Below are 23,274 nucleotides of genomic sequence, written 5' to 3' on the forward strand. Positions count from 1 at the left end.
CTTGAAAGCAAACTAAAAGCTCCCGCAAGGTTTTTCTTTATAGATCCGTCGTCTCCCCTCTCGCCACTCTCACAGAAGACAGCAAGTTCACTGTTTTTGGACCCAACCCTTTCGTCACTTAGTATTTTTATTTTTAATTTTGTTCGTGGTTGGCAACTGGTGTGAGAATACCACTCTCCTTCTCCTTGAAGTTCTTACGGGCCTATAAGACAAGAACACAAGTTTGTACAGCAATATTTTTTTATGCACAGTGTATAGTACATCAATATAATACTTTCACACAAACAAGAGAAGTCCCCGCAACGAGAATTAAGTCGACTGCGTAGTCACTCCCTGTGCCAAATCATCGGGCTGATACATAGCTACGTTCTCGAGTTTCTTAATCATTTATGAAACTGGTTGCCCGATACCACTTTTGTTTCTTGTTAATCTGTGCATTTCCTTTCATTAATCAATCATTTTGTTTCCATTCCTTCACTTCTCCTTTTCTACATGATAGTAAAAGTAGGCTTATTCAGTAGTAGCCTCTACGATGTCAAGAGGGGCTGTCAGTATGGCCTACACATCTTGTATGTTGCTGGAATATTTTCATCTAACTAAACAAAAGGAAATGGAGTGTTCTCCTTTATTGGAATGTTGGCATTGGGTAGAACTTGTGGCAATGAATCGTCGGTAGCAACTAAAGTTTCTCATCATTTGATTTAATATTTTTACAAGAGATGCAAAATAAGGTGTTGAGTAGACTCGGATGACGGAGAACTCCGCCATAACTACTGCAACATCGCTGATCCGACACTCCCAAGCAGACATAACAAACCATCAGGACCAAATGTATCCTGTGAAATTCGCGCTTCATAAAATGCATTTTTTTCAGGCCACCTGCAAGGTAGATCGCCATCAGCGGCAATGGGCAAGGGCGTGGCACCAGCCCGCCGACTTTACAAAGTATAGTTGGTGTGAGATACGGTATGTGTTACACCATCCGATCCACATCGTCTCCTCCCGTCACGATTAACGACTTTTGCGGGTGAAAATTTGGCATTAATCCGGCACATTCCGCATACCTCCATTTCTGCCTAATTATTGTTCTTTTCTTAGCTTGGGAACTCATCTGCCGAGAATCGAAGAAAAGGAATTGAAATGGCTTTTAACCAGGTTTTAACCGCATCAGCAGCGGCTTACAATTAAACTATTGATTTCAGGTGGAGCATTTACTTTTGCAATCAAACCTGCTTCACCTACTAGTGGTTTCAGTGAACTAATGGACTTCTAGCAGTCAATGTGTTGTATTTTCCTTTTTCACTATACAGGTCTTTATAGTTAATCTCTGCTTAATCAGGTAGATTGGAATTAAGAGTGTCAAGGAAATGAGCGAATTGAACCATTTCTTATTACCAAACTGGTCGCGTATAATTATGTCATAATAATGCCCCTTTTCAGTGTATTCCTATCTATGGCTACTTTTCATCAAGCTTACCTAGGAACAAGCCATACTAACTTCTGGTACAACAAGTCAGATGCACAATGGATGTTAATCCAGTTTGAGTGTATGAGACATTGCTACGTTGGGCAAGTCTCGGGATTTGGTGTTACTTTATGTGTGTGTAAATGTTTTTGTGCTGATGGAAATGAAATGAAATGAAAATGACATGGAAAACAATTAGGAATAACTTGTTTTTTTGGAGTATACGAGCTTTATATTTGATAACCACAACAGTCTTTCACACACTGTTGTTTGGAGGCAAAAGCAGTTTTATCAGAATCTTGTCATGGTGTAAGACAAGGTCGAACAAACATTACATTTCAATCCATTATATTTTCACGAGTTTCTCGGGGTTTTTTTTTCGTTGTGGTTGTAGAAATATCCTTTTAAATAGGATATGGTAAACCACCGTCATGCTTTACTCTCCGGTTTCGCTAGGGTAAGCAAATATGTACAAAATGTCCCGTCTGCGGCACTTTCTCCTCCCGATGGCATTGGCAAGCAACTGTGGCTTGCCAACATAGCAACAATCACATTCCATTTCCTAAGATTCCATACCGATTACACAGGTGATCACTCCGGCTGTACAAAACCAAAGTCGCTCTTATTACTTCTAGTTTAAATTCTAAAACTTGCCTCTCCGTTGCATCAACAGGTTCTGCTAAGACAGTGTAGGCTGCGTTCACATAGAAGTATACTATTCGGGTATTCGGGGCTCGTTTTCGAGGGCACGCGAATAGCTTGAATCGAACGATAGGATTTCCTCACACCGGTTCACATAGGAGGGCACTATTCGAAAGTACCGAATAGCTGTGAAAAGTATAGCAAAGTGGGAATCGAGCTTGTTCGATTTTTTTTTTTGCATCGTATACCGTCTCTCGTTTATGAAATAATGACAATTTTGATCTGGATCTGCCCTTTAGCAAAAATAAGCATGTAGACTGACATTCTGATGCAGTTTAGAAATTGTTAATAAGATTTGCTGGGATGTAGGTGGAAGAAATCCTCACTGCATGGGATAGTTAGTTGACGGTGCGGGTAATGGTGTACTCGGTGCCCGAATAGCGAATAGCGAATAGCGAATACCGAATACCGAATACTTCTATGTGAACGCAGCCGAATGCCTTTTATCTTCACTTTTTGGCAATGGAAGCGCATGTGTCCACATGAATCCACATGCTATTTGTAAGCCTGCATGGACAGAAACGGCAGACAATAGTTTCCCCTGATTCTTTGCCTTGAAACAGACGTCTTATAAAATGCGAAATATTTCTCCTGTGAATGTTGCAACTACATTGGTAGAAAGCTAAATTCTGTAGGAAATGGAGGCACATAGGTTAGATTTCTGTCGCTCTCAACCCCATCTTAACCAACGGAATAGAAGTATATTCTGCCTTTTATATCGGGGCCAGTCGAGGCTATTTATTCGCTAAAACAAAACACGAAAGCATAGTTATCATAATTGGCTTTACCGATGTTTACAGTAAGTGCCGGGCAGACACTTGAAAACATCTTTTTCTTGTATGAGGATACCTTTGCAACCTTTCCTTGTGCATGCTGTGGATTTCTGTAGACAGAGCTGACCCCAATCATGGCGACCAGACAGTTTGCTCCTGCATTAATTGCCCCGGTTTTTTCCCCCAAAGACTTCGAGTTAGGGTTGTAATAGGGTTTAAGTTTAGTTAAACCCCTTAGTTTGATGTAATTAGTGGGATTATGATTTTGTGATAGGTTTTAGGCTCGGCTTACAGTGCAGACATTTGATGGGAACAATTATTGTCGCTGAAGCAAACGTCATAGAACCGACCTCAACACCTTCCCGTTTCTCTCACGGAAGACATCAACTACCGGAATTGCATCGAGTTTTCGTCATACAGGGTCGCTCAGCCTACGCTTGTCTCCAACGTGGAGCTACCCACGCTACATTTCCCGTGTCCTTCATCACCCATGCCCGTTTACACAACACATACCGGGCTTCACCTTTTTTCTTCCCTTGGTAGAGCATGCCAGATGAATGCACTTACATAATGGTGTCCTTATAGAATTCTCTCTTCACGCAATGCAGTTCTTGGAGAGTATTGGAAATGTAATTCTGCCAGAAAGAAGTTTATGTCCCTTTCATAAATATATCAATGCAACGGCTAGTTTAAGAGAAAAAAAAAGACCCAGGGAACCTGGCTTTAAAGCGTCATTAAGTTACGTAACAGAACTGCGTGTGTGTGTGTGCGTGTGCGTGTGTGTGTGTTGGGTGATGCAAACTTGGGACAAGCAGCAAAGTGTGAGAACTGCTGATGAGTCCCTACATCGTTCTTGCTTTGTACTACAGATCTTTTGCTGATCCGTGCCCAGGTCCCACGTTTTCCTGGGTTCTTTTGCCGTGACTTTAAGTTGTTTACACAGATAGCAAAGCATCCGAAATAATTATGCAATTCCTGTTGATGATATTTTATAAAAAAGAATAATTCACTGTCGACAGTGCAGTATGCTATTTTCTGTCGAAAAAAAAAAGAAAGTCTAATATTGAACTTTACATTTGCAACTTGGAATACATAACTTTACAGCTTCAATGCTTTCCAGCAGTTACAGAGTTTGCCATTTTCATTTTTTTTTAAAGCACGCACTCGGTTTATGTCTTTACTCAAGACCTAGGCGCCACCCCAAGTGGTATTCCACAAGATGTAAAGACGCATTGTGAAATGACAATATCGATCTTAATCAAATGCCTGGTTGAGAGCTATCTCGTCACCAGTCTTATTTTGCCAAAGGGCCCAATTTTACTTTTCACTGGGCATTATCATGCTCAATGACAAGTTCTAACGACCGCTCGTCCGCGCTCATCTGCATTGAACGGTTGTTAATAATGCACTGTAATTGTGTGTGCACTTCAGTTCGCATACCTTGCAACTGGTCTTGGATGACGGGGGTCTTATCAAAATAACTGACGCGGAATTTGAACAATGTTACAATTTTATACAACAAATAATGCTCATTACTTGATTTGTTATTTGCGTGTAGCAATGTCACCCATTCATGTAACGCTTGAATATTTCAAAAATATTCAGCTTCGCGTCGTGTATTTCTCACTGTAATAAAACTACTGTTGAGATTACAATTCTCACCAAAGCCCTCTGGAAACTGCAATAGTTTCTTTACAGTAAATCCTGGTGACGCGAAAACTTGATACATCGAGTGATTGAAATTGACGTTTTAATTCTACTGTCTGCGGAATACGGGTGGATCATGTACAAAATTAATGGGAATGTTCAGAATATCTCAGCACTAAACAATTTTTATGAACGTTTTTTATTTTTTTTCAATGAATGTGACTCTAAAGTCTGTTGTAATTCGCAATGTTCAACCGATTCTTGCCTGTTTATACACACACTCTTTGCCATATCATGCATTGTGATAATCTGCCCGGGTTTCTACTGAGCTTGTCGAGTTATCGCCGAATGCAAACATAATTGTTAATCATAGCGTTATAGAAAACTATTTATTGCCTGACATCCCTGCATGAACATGATGAATTGAGCTATTTGTGACAGCGTATATCAATATGGTTCTCCCATAACGATCCCACTTTTGGATCCAAATTGATATAGACACGAGTTATTTGATTTGCCTGGCTGCTTTTGAAACACTAAATACTTGTAGGTAAGCAACTACGGGACAGATGACTTTATAATGTTCCTTCTAAAGGACTATAATAGGAAACGATGAAAAAAGTATAATTCTTACCTATCATGCCTATAGGAGCGTTTCTGCTGTGGTCTAAAGCGCATCAAATGTATTGTTTTCCATCGGGAGCAGTGATTTTTAAAAATGTTCCGAGTTATTACATTTGATGCATTATGTGTCTATTAGGCGTGTCACAAAACATCCTACCACAATAAATCAGAGAAATTTCGAAATAAAACCTATGAAATATAAGATGTCACTAGTTTTCCTCAATAAACCATATCTAAACGGTTTACTCTAAAAACAAGTTTATTAAAGTTATGTTCATATTCAATTTTAACAATACTAGAGATTGATTATAAGAATCAACAATTTCGCATTGGTTGTTAAATACCCCTAACTAGCATTTTAAAACTGTTTTAAAGGGCTGAAGCTTTTATCTTTTTTTTTCATCTGCCAACGGTAAATGCCTTTAAGCTAAGAAGGACCACGTGGTTGACATGGTTCCTTGATACTCCCTGGGCACTCACTGAGCTAACGCAGTTATACGCCTTGTACAGTTATAAACGTCTTCAGGCTATCCAATAGTTACCTACCGATGATTGCCCATGATGTGTACATCTCATTCAAAAGCAAAGCACCTTACCCCCTTACCTTCCCCCTTTTGTCAAATAAACCCAGGATCGACAAAAGCTTGTCTTCTCTTTCATTTCCAGAGATAAATAGCCAGATTTGTTATAAGGATTTATTGACCATTCGGCGCGATGCGAAGATATGTTGGGAATGTAAAGGAGTCGGACTTAATAGAATGAAGACTTGTATAATTATGGACTAGATTATTCGGGAGTCAGATGAGTAGTCAAATAAGCGCTATTTTATATCTAGAGGAAATTGGACGGGGTCGATAGACAGTGGTAGAAATGACGAGTAATTACGAGTGCTGAATGAGTTTAGAGGAGCCGAAGCGGTGCGCAGCAACAAAAAGCTCGTCAGGGAGAGGGAAACGCGGAATTCTTGACTTATATACAATATTACTGTACACGTTCCACAGAGGCTAGACGGACTAGGGCCAGGGATTTGAAGGAAGAGGGAGGGGAGAAAGTGGGAGAAAACAGGAGAGGAAGGTCAGAGACGAGGGGAGAGGGAGAGAAAGATGGGGGATGAGAAAAGGTAAAGAAATGGGGGAAGACATAAAAGATACAGGAAAAGACAGATACACTTAATCTCCTTTTCCGAAGGGGGTATGAGAATAATGAATAGTATATAAACTAGGGAGGTGGAAGAACAACGTATAAGAAAAAAAAAAACCCCAAAGAAACCGAAAACCTCCAAACATTTTATTGCCATGTTCCCAAACTCGGTAGAGGTGCTGCTCATGAACTTCAGTCCTTAATATCACTAAGCAAGTAAAGACAACAATGGTTATGGCATATTCTTTACAGGAAATAAATCGGAACAGAAATAGCGCAAACGAGCAAAGAATCTGACAAGGTTAAGTCACATGAGCACACACATCCCTGACATTTTATAATACATGGTATGCATATTATTAGCAATTTTCCACAAATACTAATTGTCTTGTTGTAATTCACGACCCATTCTCCCATGTGCACAAGAGGAAGAGAGAAGAGAAAGACCCTCACATTTATTTCTTTTTCTTTTTTCGCTCTCTCAGTTTCTCCATCTACGCTGGATACCCTTCCCAGTAACAATGCAGAAAAAAAAAATGCTTCGGTTCTCAGTTACGATTAATTCTTCACCTCTTGGGTAGACGCTAAAATCCTCAACTTCGGACGTCAATAAACACCAAGGTGTCTTCATTATAAAAGAGCTTTAATTCCCGACTGACTAACTTGACAATTACATGATTAAAAAGATGCAACACAAAGAACGTGAATAGACGACTACTTGTGAATGTAAATAAAGGACAAACGATTAAGACCGTTGTAAAGTTTTGCAGGCTGCATTACCATGTGATTTCCCGATATACACTACGATCTGCAATTAATAAAAGAATAAAAGTCTGGCTAGATAGTACCGTCTCGCCTCTCTCCTCAGCTGCATCCACCGATGTGCCCGACCCTCCTCCGCCCCACTCCTCCCAGCCCTCCCCTTCTAGGTGTGGGAAATGTTAATAACTTAAAAGTGACATAATCACATCCACAAATACGCGCATTCAATGACACAAAGCCTTGCATATTTTTGTTCCTGTTCAGTCTCGGGAGAAATAATCCTAGCGAGTTCTCCAACCGAAACATCCAGAACACTCGCCTTTTGTCAGAAGCATAGATATGGGTGAGAACGTTGAACGATGTACAATTGGGCAAATCAGGGGTAAAAATTAAAAAAAAACGTCTCTCACTGATATAAATGTATCTCAGTCAAATGTCATTGATATCAGCTTTCTTGGAAACCCGATTATACTGGGATATCTCCAAGGGTGTTGTTTTTATTCAAGATTAGATAGAACTGTGACATATTGGCGAACGTCCCTGACTAAAATAAACATTGTTTAAGTGAAAATTCAAATGAAGGGTAGAAAAACATTCAAATGAATATATTTTCATCTTGTTCATGCTTTTGAAGACTGTGTTAATTTGTTCCTAGAATATTGTTTATCTCCTGTGAAGTTTACAAAAGCTAATACACATGGAAGTTAAAGTAAAAGTGGAGTTTTTGTCATTTAAACAGAGATTTTTATATTCTTATCTTCACTTTCATCTCATTTGAACAAAACATATAGCAGGGGTCTCATTTGTTTAAATGTTAATGTTCACTAGATACTAATAATGAATTTAGTGCATTTCATTTGGTCAAATCCCCATAAAAGCCCTTTACAGATGCTGAAAGTAAGCCATGTTTTGATCAGAGACGTTCAGGTTTCACTCATAGACGTTCCTCAGACATAGACAATAAAAACGATGTCCTTTGATCCATAATTACGAGGTTTGTGAACAAACAACATTATTCTTTTATTAAACACATGTTTATCTTTTGTGAACAATTCAGAATGGTAATTTCAACTTGAATTATTTTTCATAATAACCGATTGTAACTACAAACCTCCAAATTGTGAGAGGAATTTCGATTTCTACACCAAAAATCAACAACAAACCTGTCCTTGTTATATTATTCATATCTTACAACACTTTTGAATGGCAGACAAATAAAAATTACATGAAATACTTGCAATTTTGACTACTTTACCTAAATTATTTGTTTATATCAGAGACATTTGCTTTTCCATCAGGGACGTTTCGGCTGTAAGTTATCACTAGAATTGAACACCAAACTCCCTATTTTAAAAGATGCTCGTAACTCAACATTCCACATTCATTGAGAAATCATTTACCGAGGCATATGTCAAGAATTGTTTTTGTTTGTGATGACCGCTACTTTGTATTTCACCTTCCGGTGTATGCGAAGGTGTGCCCACATGCTATCAATATTGTATATGTTTTCTTTCAAATGTAGTCCAAATCTATAACAAAGGTAAACACGAATTTACTAATACTATTTTAATTTGACCACTATACCTCAAATATGATTGTATGTGTATGTCCGGCCAGTTCGGATTTTTATTAGGGACCGTACCTGGGCCACTGTTATGATGCCGTCTCAGAAAGCTGTAATTAAGCTATACTCATCCTAGAAGCATCAATAATTCCGCTGTGCTTTTTTGTATACTATGGCAGATATAAATTGTAAACGCCAAACTCAAAAGAATATCAACGGTGTGGTACAGCAAACGTTTGACCAAAAATGAACTGAAAACCTCTTTCAAGAGGTTGACAATGATAACATTACAATATCACATTTTACCTGTCACATCGGTAGGGGATTATCAATCCTTCTTTCTACTCGAAGGCGATACGTAAGTATAGTGTTGTAGAGGAAACTAAGTAAACGGACATTCTATATTGACATTTACTTGTTTCATCATAAATGTTAGTATTTTTCCTTTTCTCATGTATTTGGCTTACAAACCTCAAAAATAATACCACTAGAACATCTCACCTTACTTCTAAGAGAAAAGGAGTCATTACAGGGGAAATTCAGCCCAAATATGAGCTAGCCGCTGATAAGAAAGAATAAAATCTTACGGGCTCAAGAAAAAAATAATGAAGTTATGACGTTTTGAAGTTTCGCTAATTTTTCAGGAAAAAGTTTTTGAACAGTCATTATGAATATGCTAATGGCAAATTGAGCTTGTCATTCCCTCACAACTTGCCATTTATATAATGTTTGCACATAAACTTTTGAAATTTTCAGTTTTTCATTCAAACATAATTATGCCCGAGGCTTTAATCCGGGTATATCTAACTGATTACTATTCTGAAGGTAATCAACCAGGAATAGTATCATGTTTCAGATTTCAAAGACAGAAAAATTGAGTTTTCGTTATTTTTTGTACACGATCAATGGAAAATTGTGAGGTTATGACATGGTTAGCTCACTCATTTGCATATTCTTATCAACTGTACGAGAACTTGTTTGCAGAAATGAGCAAAACTTCAAAAAGGCAGTTAATTAAGGGTGCAATTAAGCACAATTAAGGGTGCAAGTATGCACCACAAGTGTGCTGCTATTGTTACAAATTAGGTGCAAATTTGAAAATTTATTTCTTAGCGTGTAAGCCTCAGATTCTACAGCCTCAAAAGCAAACGTAGTGATGTGCATTAAAAACAGAGTCCGCATTATAACATTGAATTGTATTTCCCCTCCACTTGGTATTCCATGTCCTCAATCAGTGCATGGTACCGACTGCGTCGCTTGCTACCTGAAACAGGGGTTGGGATAGTCATTATTTTGTAAACAGATAGCTCCTCCAAAATGTCCGTCCGGTCTTGCCAGTACCACGGCCGTTGTCTGGAACTTGTAGGCTCCATGAACATGACTGTGCCTAAAGATCCTGAGCAGGACGAAATTCTAATATTCGGAGCATTTAAGATCCATCCGGTCTTCCCATCTTGCTGTAAGAAAAAAAGATAGAGTTAAAATGATATTAAAATAAATTTATCATGCACTGGAAGAACAATGTACGCACAAATGAACGTCTCTGATCAAAATTATAAAATCAACATTGTTTTTAGATTGCGTAAATTACCTAGAACGATGTATGTATACGAGGGCCATATACTGTGGAATAATGAAAGATCTACTCCTTATTGTAGTAGTTGAAAATGTGTAAAACGTTCAATGTAACGTCTCTGACGTAAACATCTTTGCTTATCAGCACTTAATGGGTTTGATTTTTACAAGATATTGGCATTATATTTGGATTGAAGAACCAATGTGCTACAAACATAGGCACCAATTCGCCATGGTGGGTCATTGATATTGGTTTGAGAGCAGATCCTATTTGTTCAGAGAACGTCTCTGACCTAAACCTGTTTTTCTTACATTTCTGCCTCTCTCACAAAAAATATGTAAACTAAAGTGACTACTACATAATAATCATAAACTATTGACCTATTACTAGTCATAAAACACACTTTCTGTCCTGGCAATGTGTTTACACTCGCTCAATCAACAGAAAATCTTAAATTTGAAACTCTTTTACATATTTTGAACATCTTTCAGGAAGCTTCATTTTTCTTAATATTACAACACGCCCGTGTTAACTTGGTTCTACTTGTTCCTATTATACTATCTGAGCCCATCCAGACATAAATTTACTTTAATGTTCTCATAATTTGTTTAGTGGATGTCTTTATTTCATGAAACAGTAATTTTCAGAGACGTTTTTCATTTTGCTCAGAGACGTGCGGTCTTTGATTTTCGTGCAGATTCTTACATATTTACTGTCTATCCTTTTTTAATTTACCTCTAATCCAAAGATCAAAATACATAATTTCACAAATGATACTGATTGGCAAATCTACGGAATAATAATTCTAATAAATCGGCCAAAACACCAGGAAAGTTTTTGTTATTACTCACATTTTCAAGATTTGTGGGCATATCTGTCGTTGAACTGTGCTGACTCGATTCCAGGATGGCTCGTCAGTGCGTAAAATAAGCACGCAAATAAAGTATCATGCAGTGCGAAAGTTTCAGATGAGGGAATATCCCTTCAGAGACTTTCAATCAGGGACATTCGTTTTGATCAGAGACATTCGCCAATTCGGGTTTTCAACCAAAACTCATTTTTGTGGACAGTATGCTACTAAAGTTGCCAATCATCATAGTCGCCTGGCTCACACTGACATACTGATAACCACTTTTTATCTCAAGCATAATCCACTTTCATTAATGACACCATTAAACAACTGAACATCTCTGATGGTTATTTAGTATAATTTTCTTTAATGAGCCACCACACGATTATTTCACACAGCTCACTCACAAATTTTGATGGAATGGTAGTATGGATAAGACGCTGAATAAATATGGCCTTACATGTTTTCATAGTCATCCTGAATTTTTGGCGTCGAGGAAAAGATAATTCATTCTGAGACGTTCTTTTTCAGACATAAGTGAATTCAGCGTTTCCTGATAAGATAAATACTACACACGTTCATGGCAGAAGTACTTGATTAAATAGTTGAAGTGTGTGGTCTTACGAGGAAAAACAAAGCTGTAGAATTGCATTAGAACAAAAATTACGACGTGTGATTCTTGGATTTTTTCCCAAAATATACATTTTTGTCAATTTTTTCAGCTTCAAGGCATTATTTTTTAAAGAAAATGCAGTAAGAACACTACAAAGTATATATTTTCTGAAAGGTACAACCCTCCCCTACCAATTTAATGATACCTAAAACCATGAAAAACACCCCCAGGTGACAATTTTACAAGGGTTTGAATATCGAAAAGCCCGAAAATGGCCAATTGTACATCGTTCAAAGTTTTCACCCATATGTGTCTGATTAAGAAAGCTTCACTTCACATTTACACAAGGTCACTCGATCACAAAAATTTCTGCATTCCTTTCGCAATCTATACTATAGACTAGTGCACATTAGCGGAACAAGTCACCACACATGTGAGGTTAAGATTCCGAGTCCTACGCCTACGCTCAGAAGGATACGTTTAAGCTAATCTAGAGGGGTACAAAAAAAAGAACTCTTTCCCAAGTTTCTTTTTCATAAATATAAATCTAAATCTATTTAAGAGGACAATTAATAAGCTCTATATTCAGGTCTTGGGACTCTTAATCAAATTACTCCTCATGAGTAGAAAAACTAAACAAAACCGAAGTACAATACAAAGGCCCTGCCGCAAACTGGATTGATTACCCTAGATATTTAGACCTATCTAATTTATAAAAGACTTGGACGTGACAATGCCACTCTATCGCAAGAACTTTCTTTCAGTTACTTCCAAATGAGAGTAAAATTTTAAATAGTTACCATGGTAATGTTTTCAGTAATCACCATGCTTACGACGGTCAGCCGTTCCGCCTTATGATCTATTTCGTTCTATTTAGGGAAAAAGACAAGGAATGTGTTAATTACCTGGTATTGTCACTACCGAGCTCAGAAAATGAAATACAGTGAAGAATAAAAGTCAAATCCGCACACAGAAAAGCAGCACTGACCATTTTCAGCCGTTTATGTGGGAATTTTCAAAGAAAAAGTCATTCGTACACGGCGGCCGGAGCGTGAAGAATTAAATTCCTACTGGAGTAAATTTGATTATTGTTAGAAGATGCAAGGAAAGAGGATTTTATGCCCGATCTGATGTGTGGTCCATGTATTAGATAAAGCAAGCCGCTCAAAATTCGACCATAACGCCGTCAAAAATTCGACCGCCAGCTAATAAACTTGAATGTAAAACCTTTTTTTCCTTTTTTGCGCGTGGTTGCGACTTTGCATTTTGCACGGGATGTCAAAACTTAATGCTGCTTTTTTTTTCAAGATTTTCAGAAATTTTACTCAAATTTGCAGCTTTGGAGTCGAAAGGAGCTCCTTTTGGGCCAGCAACTAAAAAAGAAAAAAAAAGAAAAAAAAAAACGCTTTAACCATTCATTTTATACTACTCTAGTCTAGATAGATCTAAATTTATAGAATTTACTTGCTGGAATTCCTATCCTCTTACTAAACCTAACTTAACATTTATTGACCAAGAGAGAGAGAGAGAGAGAGAGAGAGAGAGAGACTTTAAATCAGTCATGATACGTGTTCATTCTAGAATCTTTCTCGAGAATATCGGTTCGTTACAAATTAAATTTAGATTTTTTTTTTGATTTAGATATTTTTTTTTCATATACAACGTAAAGATACTCCCGTTTTAACGAACAAGGAAAGAAAATTTTAGACCGCAAAATTGTCTGCTCTAGATCCAGGTATTTCATTCCATTGCTCATTTGTTTGGTTATAACGACATTTCGATATGATAAAGAAAGAATACTGGCATTACTGCCCTTCCCGAGGACTTCGTTATAACGTGAGTCAACTGTAATGTACTTGTTTTTTTTTTTTTTCATTTTGGATGGCTTTTACCAAGAAAGAGAAGACGTTGGTCCATACGGTATGAGCGTGTAAGAAAAAAAAAATAGATATTCAATTGGGCATCTTTGCAGAAGGTCATCCAATACGACCGCCAGGCAGCGGAACGCACGAATACCAAAAACGCATCCGACAATCGCCGACCACACCCACGACGAGTCGGAAGCACCACGGAATTTTACCACGTTTTACAACAGCACACACACACACACACACACACACACACACACACACACACAAACACACGCACACATTCTATACACCGTCCCATGTGAAAAGACTTACCTTGCGCATGGGCAATATGCATGAAGAGGATACATCCCAACAGAGCTAGAATTCCTCTTGTCTCCATGGCACAAGACTTTGGTTCCCGTTCCCTTTTTCTTGTCCAAAAAACTTTAAAAAACACACACTCTCTTTGGTCCCGAAACACAGTTGTACTTCAAGGACCTATTTCATCTCATTCCCCGCAACAGGTTGAAGCAGTTCCAGGGAGTCTGCTCCAAAGGAAGGTGAGATTGTGTCCCTCCGTGGCACGTCTGAAGCTGATGCTTGGCAGGCGACCACTGAAAAGACCTCCCGATATCCTGGATCGACTAGACCAGGAGAGCGAAACGAAAAAGGAGAAAGCCCAGACCCTTTTGCGGTGGGCACTGAAGTGTGCAAGGAGGACACGGTTGATCTGCGCGGAGCTGCTTGCCCGAACCTCGGGGCGTCGCTTGCTGCTCGAATTCGGAGTTCAGGAGCAGAACAATGCAGTTCTGCCCGATGTTACAAAAAAGACTGGGCGGGCACCATCAAGCGAGGCTGAAGTAGTGAGTCCGATTGTTATCAATATTTTAAGCAGCCCAGACAATGGCGCGAAACCTTTGCCGCAGTGAAAGGTATGAGCCACCTCTCGCTGAGTTACGTCTTTATAGAGTACAGTAGGACCTTGCCTCGACCACGCCCTGGTACGGTTTCTAGCATTACGAGACGAAAGAATAATCAGAAAGCGAGAACCAATCGCATCCTTCGATTCGTCTTATTGACTGACTCACTTTCTAGCTTTCATTGCAAATTGTGACACATCTCGCAGCCCATTCAAAACCGACATTCTTTAGCAAAGCCACACACATGTGGTATTGACTATCTTCCACCGTATATAAAGACTATACACACACTCACACATACACTCCCTTTTGTAATTCAAACGAGCCCCAGATAGTCAACGGTCTCGATTTCTCGGCGTGAAGTTCCGTGCAAACAATGGGAACGGAATGAGCCGAATGAGGGCCACATAGTCCAAATGCTAGTCCCTCTTAAGTAAGAAGGTCAAAGAGCCTAAGTTCAGACAGAGAATAACAGATTTGTATGGATGTCGGCTGTAAACTCTTCACGTCTCAAACCTTTTTTTCACTAAATGGTGACAGACATGATTCGTCTCAAATTTTAGCGTAAGACTATAACGGTACACGAAACTTGGTTTAAATGCCCATTATTATACTCACCCAAAGTTACGGAACAAAAAAAAAAAATGTGTTGTTCCAATTGGTGAAAAAAAAGATGCTATAAATCTCTCAGCACGCCATCTTAGATTCTGTACATGATAGAGCCACGTTCCCCATGACGGTATATTGCTGTATTTCGATTGTAGTCCCTGTTAACCCTTGGTGCGCTTCTAGTGCTGATTGGCACAGAAACCATGTGGTATTGTACATACGGCCCCCAATCCTTTGTACAGAAAGGGTTATAGATGTTTTCCATCATCATCTGAAAACAGATACCCAGTACAACATGAGACTACCATGATTACAAAATTTATAATTTATTTTATTATACCAATCGGTTAAAGCCGATCAATTACCCCCACTTCGACTCCACTCCTACTCTTATCATCCTACATGTACTCCTTCCCCTGTTTTTACTCCCTCCCCCGATACTGACAAACACGCACACACACACACACACACACACACACACACACACACACATACGCATCAAAAACGTGCAAAAAACGCACTCACATACGCACGCACATAATATACACTCACTAAACACAGATACAACTATGCATGCTTTGGCACCTATTTACATGGAATGTTTTAGTGTTTGCAGTAACGCGTGTTCCTCGTTTTCGTGTGACTTTATTCATGACGGAGATATGTTGTGGATTTTTTTTTCTTTTTCTCATTATTGTATGCCGGCAGTCGTCATGGTTAACATAGTACGAGGATGTAAGAATGATTACTGCACATGATTTTTGTCATAATAAAGCTCTTTAACGAATTTCGTAAGTATGTCGAGTTGTACAGAGCAATCTGATGCACAGCTCACGGTTTCATACAGATCGACCAAATGATCACCATCCCGTTACAACACAGGACCCTTACATGCTTTTTAGGGATTTGTGTGATTTACTGTGTACTCAGACAACCATGGAAGCAGGGGTGTGGTACATACAGCCAGAAGTTTGGCAAAGGGAAAATGTTTTGAGAAAAGCTGTCTTCAATGACTTGTTGAATATTTAGCAACCCCACTTCCGTTTGGCTCCTGTTCCTCGAAAATAAAAATGAGACTAAAACCACAACGTACACCGTACAATCAATAAGGCCTGCCTGGCAAAGGTCAGCTTGACTCGAGATGAAATGGTTCTCAATGAATGCAATATATTCGAGTAATGCCATAGCAGAATACAGCGTCTTTGCCCATTAAAAGAGATCCCCTGTTGATTTTTAGACTTTTGGATTTGATTGAATAACAATATTGGATAAACTGGGTGTATAGTTTCAGATTTTGCAGTGATTGCGACGAGGAATAAGATGAATGAGGATGACGTCAGAGCATCTTCACATCTTAATGAACGATTGGGTGTTCAAGGAAGCAGAGCGAATGAAAAATGGACGAAAAACATAAATTCTATACAGGTGAACTTGTCAAACAGTTGGTACTGTAATCATTCGGTAAGGGGATTACATTGATGTATTTCAGCCTTTTTGTGTCTCTGCTCTAGTACCACAATAAATTCAATAAACATATAAAAGGCATTGTCGATTTATGTACTATACACATGATGTGAAATTATATGAATAGTGTGGAACACCCCTTTAATCGTACGTAGAGCAATAATTTATAGTTCAAATATTGTGCAAACTTTAACGACAAATTATAAACAGCTATCTGCAATTGTGAAGCTTGTCCTGTAAAGGGTCATTCGACATGGCATCAAGAATAATGCAAGACATCTGGATTCCAAGCCCATGTACTGGTTTTACATATCAAAGCGTCATTCATATTATATGCACCACGGAAACAACAATTAGTGTGCACATATTTTCCCATATACATTTTATAAAGATAGGTGCACAGAATAAACGTTTCTGAGCAAAAGGTTTAAAATATATGCATGTTTTTGCCTTAACAACCATAGAGCTTGCTGCATGCTTGCCTTGCCTAACAACAACGAGTGGATGCTAGGAGCATTCTTGCATAAGGGAATTAATTGGGGGTAGCAGGTGGATGAAATTTTCTGATTCTAGGCTGTATAGGAAAGGAAATATGCATGAATTTTGATACATTAAAGAAACATATATTCTTGGTCATTGACACCACTCTGCTTTCGGACTGTGGTTCATTCATTTCTCCACCCGAAATGTCCAATATCATTTTTTTCCTCTCTCTCTCTCTGTCCTAATTCAACATGTAGATAAACCGTCGATTAATCTTCATTTTGCCGAAGGAAAATCCAGTATGTCAGAGAACCAGAGATCAATGGCTATTATGTCTCATAAAAGATATAACCGTTAATCATGAACAAAGTGAAGGAAAACTCAGCCGTACTTAACAGCTTTGCGTAACCTGTTTATCTAAAGGTGACATATACCTTGGAATCGCCGCGCCGTTGCATCAGATTTCAGATTTTGTGCAGTGAATGGAAAATACGGTTTGACTGATCATTATTGTGGTTCATAACGAAAATAGGGGATCTGTTGCTGTATAGGCTCGAAGGAACTCTTCCTATTGACACATTGCTGGGTTCCCTATCAATCCTTGCTTTTAAGGAGTGTATTGCTTTTTTTATTAATTACTGCCGATGAAAACTCACTATCAAGATTTGATCCAAATTTTCAGTGTGTGTGTGTGTGTGTGTGTGTGTGTGTGTGTGTGTGTGTGTGTGTGTTTCGCAATGAAAGGCATGTTGTAATTCTCCCTTCACTCCTCCAGAAGAAAAACAAGTTTTCGATTAAAACCTTGTTTTTCCCTTGCGGTAACAAAACTCATACATGCTCAACCGCAGACAAAAGTGTATTGCTCAGACGTGATGACATAAGGCAACAAAACAACTATAAGAAAATAACAAAGCACGAAATCTTCAATAATACATCTGAGCACACTGCACTTCCATGCACTAACATTGCCAAGCCATTGATTTACATATTGCCATCATGGGTATCTTCACCAAAAAGAGTACATTTTGTTTAAATTCCGATGGTAGAAAATACAGCATAGCTAGTTAAGCGATTGGTTATAAGCGGCCTACTTAATACTAAACTACTACTACTACTACTACTGCTAATACTACTACTACTACTACTACTACTACTACTACTACTACTACTTCTATTACTATTACTACTACCACTTCTTATACTACTCTACTACTACTACTACTACTACTACTACTACTATTACTACTACTACTACTACTATTAATACCGCTACTAAACCTACTGTGCTACTATTATTACTTTTATATTACTACTACTTCTACTATTACTAGTGCTACTACTACTACTACTACTACTACTACTATTACTACTATTACTGCTACTACTACTACTACTACTACTACTATTACTATTTCTGCTATTTTAAGTACTACTAGCCTACTACTACTATTTCTACTACTTCTCCTACTTCTATTACTTCTGCTACGACTACTTCTACTGCAATTCCACTGCTACTAATGCTACTAATACAACGACACTTCATATCCTTCACAATTTGTTATGACATTCTTACTCAAACAGAGATGGTACCACAACTACTGCAACTGGTGTTCCTTAGGGATGATGGTCGCACAGCAGCAGAAACTAAAAAGAACAAAAAACAAACAAAAAAACAACAACAAAAATCTTCTTCTGTACGCAATAATAGTGGGGGCGCAGTGGCGTAGTGGATAAGACTCCCGACTCCCGATCGGAGGACCCGAGTTCGAATCCCGCCCAGTGCTTACGTCCTTGGACAAGATGCTTTTACCCACCATGTCCCTCTCGACCCAGGTGTATAAATGGGTACCTGGCAACGCTAGGGTAATAATAATAATGGCAGGGCCCTCTGGTAGAGCAGTGGTAACACTGAAGAGGCTACCCTGGGTAAATAAGACTTTATTATTATTGAACTTACACACATGTAAGCGCAGTTCCATTTTCTTTCCCCTCTACGTTCCTCCTAGAAAACAAAAACAAATATGGAAAACAACAAACCAAACAAACAGACAAAAATACAACAACAACAACACCTACAATAACACAACTACAAAAAAGAACCAACAACGGGGCAAGAAAATCTTCGCAAATTATTCTGGTCCCTATTCTTAACGGCTTTCAAATAACAAGAGCACTTGAGCTCGGCATTTGTTTGTTGTTCACGACCTCTTCAAACCGAAGCTCTCATAATTGTGGGTGTGACCTTAACCACTATACTTTCATCATCTACTCCTTCTACGCATAGACGTTTTGTACGCTGTGACGCATATCTATTCACATTGATAATTACATTAAGAACAATAACGAAACAACAAACATACAAAATGACTACACCGTCCCCACGAATAGTGGCAAAGTAGGCTGAACACGCCCTAACACGAGCTGGTACCTTTCTAGACACTGTTGCGCAATTTTCCTCTCGTTTTGTTGTTGTTTGTATACTTTCTTTCTTCCTACTGACTGCGAGTAATCAAAGCTTCCCGAAGAAGCTGAAAGATCAAGCGGCGATAGTATCAGGTGAGAGGGATTAAGATTTGCACATCTTCCGAAACAGGGGCGACAGGTAGAGGGTAACGCCTATGACCTTTGTCTTGGTAATTGATTCTTTGTGACACTGGAAGCAAAGCGAGCCCCTCACTTGTAATTCAGACTAGAACACTCGATTCGATCAGCCATTGATTTTGCCTTGCATGGGTGAACCGATGTGCGGAGGATGTGTATAAGAAAATAACTTCACTAACGCACCATTATGATCTACTGGTATGCTTTTGCCCAACCTGAACATTTATCTTGCAGAAAGGTGTTCAGATTTCTTTAGAATGGTTGATTTTTTTTTTGTATTGAATTAATTATGATACCCTTTTGGGCTACTATTCTAATGCTATTTCAAGACACGTGTAAATTATAATTGTATCGCTGATACTCTTGCCACTGTGCTGATTCTAAACAAAACTGAGAAATTATTGAATTTGGATTTCCGAGTGACTTGATCCTCTGTGAAACTATTTCCTGTATAACCTCGCGGGACTCACCCGGTATTACGCTCCTGTAACTTTACCACAGCCTTCTTGTTTAGTATATACATTTCACGATGTTATACTGGCGTGATGAAATCCCTATTCCATGCACATTCTGCGGGATGAATCCAGGGTGAAACATCAGTCTCTTTACAAGATGATAGGACCTAATCTTCAGCACACTATTACTATCATAAATTTCCTACATGCCCTGTGATACAACTTCCAACACTTTCTGCTCCTTCTAGTTTTGCTTTGATCATTAACATCACTATCAAATCCCCAATGATCGTAATAACTTACGATTTTATTGAATTTATCTCAACACCCTTCATCGTAGGATGTCAGTATGTGCCACCGTAACATTTTGTCCCCTCCTCATCTTCTATTCTTAACATCACCATCAATTTGCGTAGACACTCAACCTTCACCGACTTTCATCCTTGTCATCACACAATCATCACCATCATCATCATCACCATTATTACCATCATCATCATAACCATAATTACTATCATCATCATCATCATTATAAAAAATTATCACCTCCAACATCACAAGTGAAAGTCATGTTCATTGTTCTTATTGTTCTGATTGAATTCTACAATGGGGCTGACATGAAAGTCAATGTTGCACGCTTAGCCGCCTGTGGCCATGATTACAGAGCAATGACAAGAGCATTAAGTCTTCTTTATAACCCTCACGATCACGTTTTCCCTCCGAACTCTTTCAGTCGCGAGTTCACACATGAAGATGCAGGCAGACCCGACAGGACGGTGAGTTGGCTCAGTCGGTAGCGCGTCTGCCTCACGATCCTCGGGTTCGAACCCGAGTCTGGACTGAGTAATGTTGAGTATAATCATCCCTCTAGCAAGAGGTAAAACACTCTGTTCCTCGGACAGGACATAAAATGGTGGTCCCGTGTATGAGAGGGTCACAACTCATGCAAGTAACAGATCCCGCTTTATTCATTCATCGCAAAGAGCAGGGTGTTTAACCCCAGATGGAAATGCAAATTTTTTGTCTTGTTTTGCTCACGGCCGGTGCCACGTTTTTAAAAGTAGGAGGCCGAGTTTATGATAGTTTATTTCTGGTGCCACTTCCAGGTTAGCTCCTTCAGCTGAGGGTTTTCCCGCACTTCTTCTGAGCCTGACGGATGTTGAAAGCAAGTCAGCCCAGGACTTGTGCCGCTTTCTGCGTACATTTTACGCGGAGGTGCGTAGGGGAAATGGGGAACTATACGCTAAGCGCTCTCTGATCACACTTCGTTATGGTCTTCAGCGACACTTTCAACAAACGCTTGACGTAAACATTTGTAGCGATGGTGACTTCAAAGGTGCAATGATATGTTTAAAGCTGTGCTACACAAAGTGAAAGAGGCTGGGAAAGGATCCGTACGGCATAAGGACCCTATCACCGACGAAGATATGTCAAAAATCAAATCTTCACCTGCCGTCTCACCTACGACACCAAGGGGTCTCCAGAATAAGGTTTTCTTAGATCTAATGTTGCATTTCTGCAACAGGGGAAGAGAAAATCTCCGCAACATGAACAAGGGAGATTTTGCTGTCACAACTGACTCTTCGAATCAAAGGTATGTGTATCTGGCTAGAGACATGAAAACCAAGAATCACCGTGGGGAAGGGCTTGACGACGAACAAAGTCAACAAGGTCGTATGTATGAGACCCATAAGGATGACTGCCCCGTTGAATCTTTCGTGAAATATGTCTCACACCTACATCCACACTGTGATGCACTGTGGCAACGACCAAAAGCAACCACAAGGCCTGGCCATCCATGGTACGACAATTCTCCCGTAGGTGTGAATACTCTTGCGAACAAAATGTCGTCGATTACTGCTGAAGCGCATTGTTCTAAAGTGTATACCAACCATTGCCTTCGGGCAACTTCAATTCACAAACTCGATAATGCTGGATTCGAAGCACGCCATATAATGGCAATCTCCGGACACAAATCTGAGACAAGCATAAAGCATTATTCTCGAGTTGAGGAAGATCAAAAGCGACGAATGAGTTTGACCATTTCTCGGGTCCAGTCGACGCCTACAATGCCTGCCACAAGCACGTGCTTGAATCCGGTTGCGCCTAGACCTGGTCCTACTCCTACTACTAGTACTACTAACGTTAGCTCTGTCGCTCGCAGATCTACGCCTACATCTAGTCCTAACGTTACGGCTGGACTCGCGTCACCCCACACTTCTCCTATCAACATCAGTTCCAACATAAGTACTCACCAGCAACTTCATTTTCATGGATGCAAAGTCAAAATTTATTATCAGAAGTAAACGAACAAACTCAATGACGATGTGATGGGCATGGTCTCATGTTATAGGCCTAGAACTATGCCATTATGGAATTTCACGTTTGGATCTTGTGTTCGGTGTTCCAGAGCGTTAATTACGTGTTAACTGTTGACTGTTAAGGGTTTCTACTGTTACTTCCGGATTTTGTCTACACAGCTTGAAAGAAACTGGTATTGGTAAGTGATCTGGACTTCCCTATTTCTACCTATTGTTATAATTCACCTGGGTATGTATGCTATTTTATATAACACATAGTGCATGAGTTCTTCTTGCACTATAACAATACAAGCACCTCCAAATTCTGAATTTGCCCTCAGGCAGTTATATTCAATTCGGCCTGCGGCCTCATTGAATATAACTGGCCTTCGGGACAAATTCAGAATTTGTCGGTGCTTATATATTGTTATAGTGCATTCAGCCTCATGCACTATATATATAATATATAAAGAAACAACATTGAAAATGCCCCCATGTCCAATACTTTGCTTCTGCCCTGTTGGTTATTTGCTTCGTTGTTTGTTCGGGTTCTACTCATTAGGCACATCTGCAAACTCCGCCCAGGTTCCTGGCATCTGAAACAGAATCTATAGTGATATAGGGAGTTGAGAAGACGCAGAACACCAGTAGGAGGCCCGTAGCTGCCGTAAGTCACAGGCAGTTAACCCGCGTACATGTTGAGGGTCAGTTACTGCCTTTCTGCTGGTTAGTTGAGAGTCAGCTGGGGCCAGGATTATGACATTCTCTGGAACCTCTGCCAAAAAAAAAAAGAGAAATATTCCTTCAGACTGAGGAATCCCATCACTGAGTTGTCAGCCGGCGCCCACGCCCCCACGCGCCTGACATATAGGTCAC

At 39.3% G+C, this 23,274-nt stretch overlaps 1 pseudogene; it reads left to right on the forward strand.

The window, feature by feature from the left end:
- Positions 1–13,597: 13,597 nt before the first annotated feature.
- Positions 13,598–22,998, forward strand: LOC139734809 (uncharacterized; annotated as a pseudogene).
- The last annotated feature ends 276 nt before the right edge of the window (positions 22,999–23,274 follow it).

Source organism: Diadema antillarum, unplaced genomic scaffold (assembly GCF_040938485.1).
Source record: "Diadema antillarum isolate AM-2024a unplaced genomic scaffold, OU_Dant_1.0 seq00000547_RagTag, whole genome shotgun sequence".
Lineage (NCBI taxonomy): Eukaryota > Metazoa > Echinodermata > Echinoidea > Diadematoida > Diadematidae > Diadema > Diadema antillarum.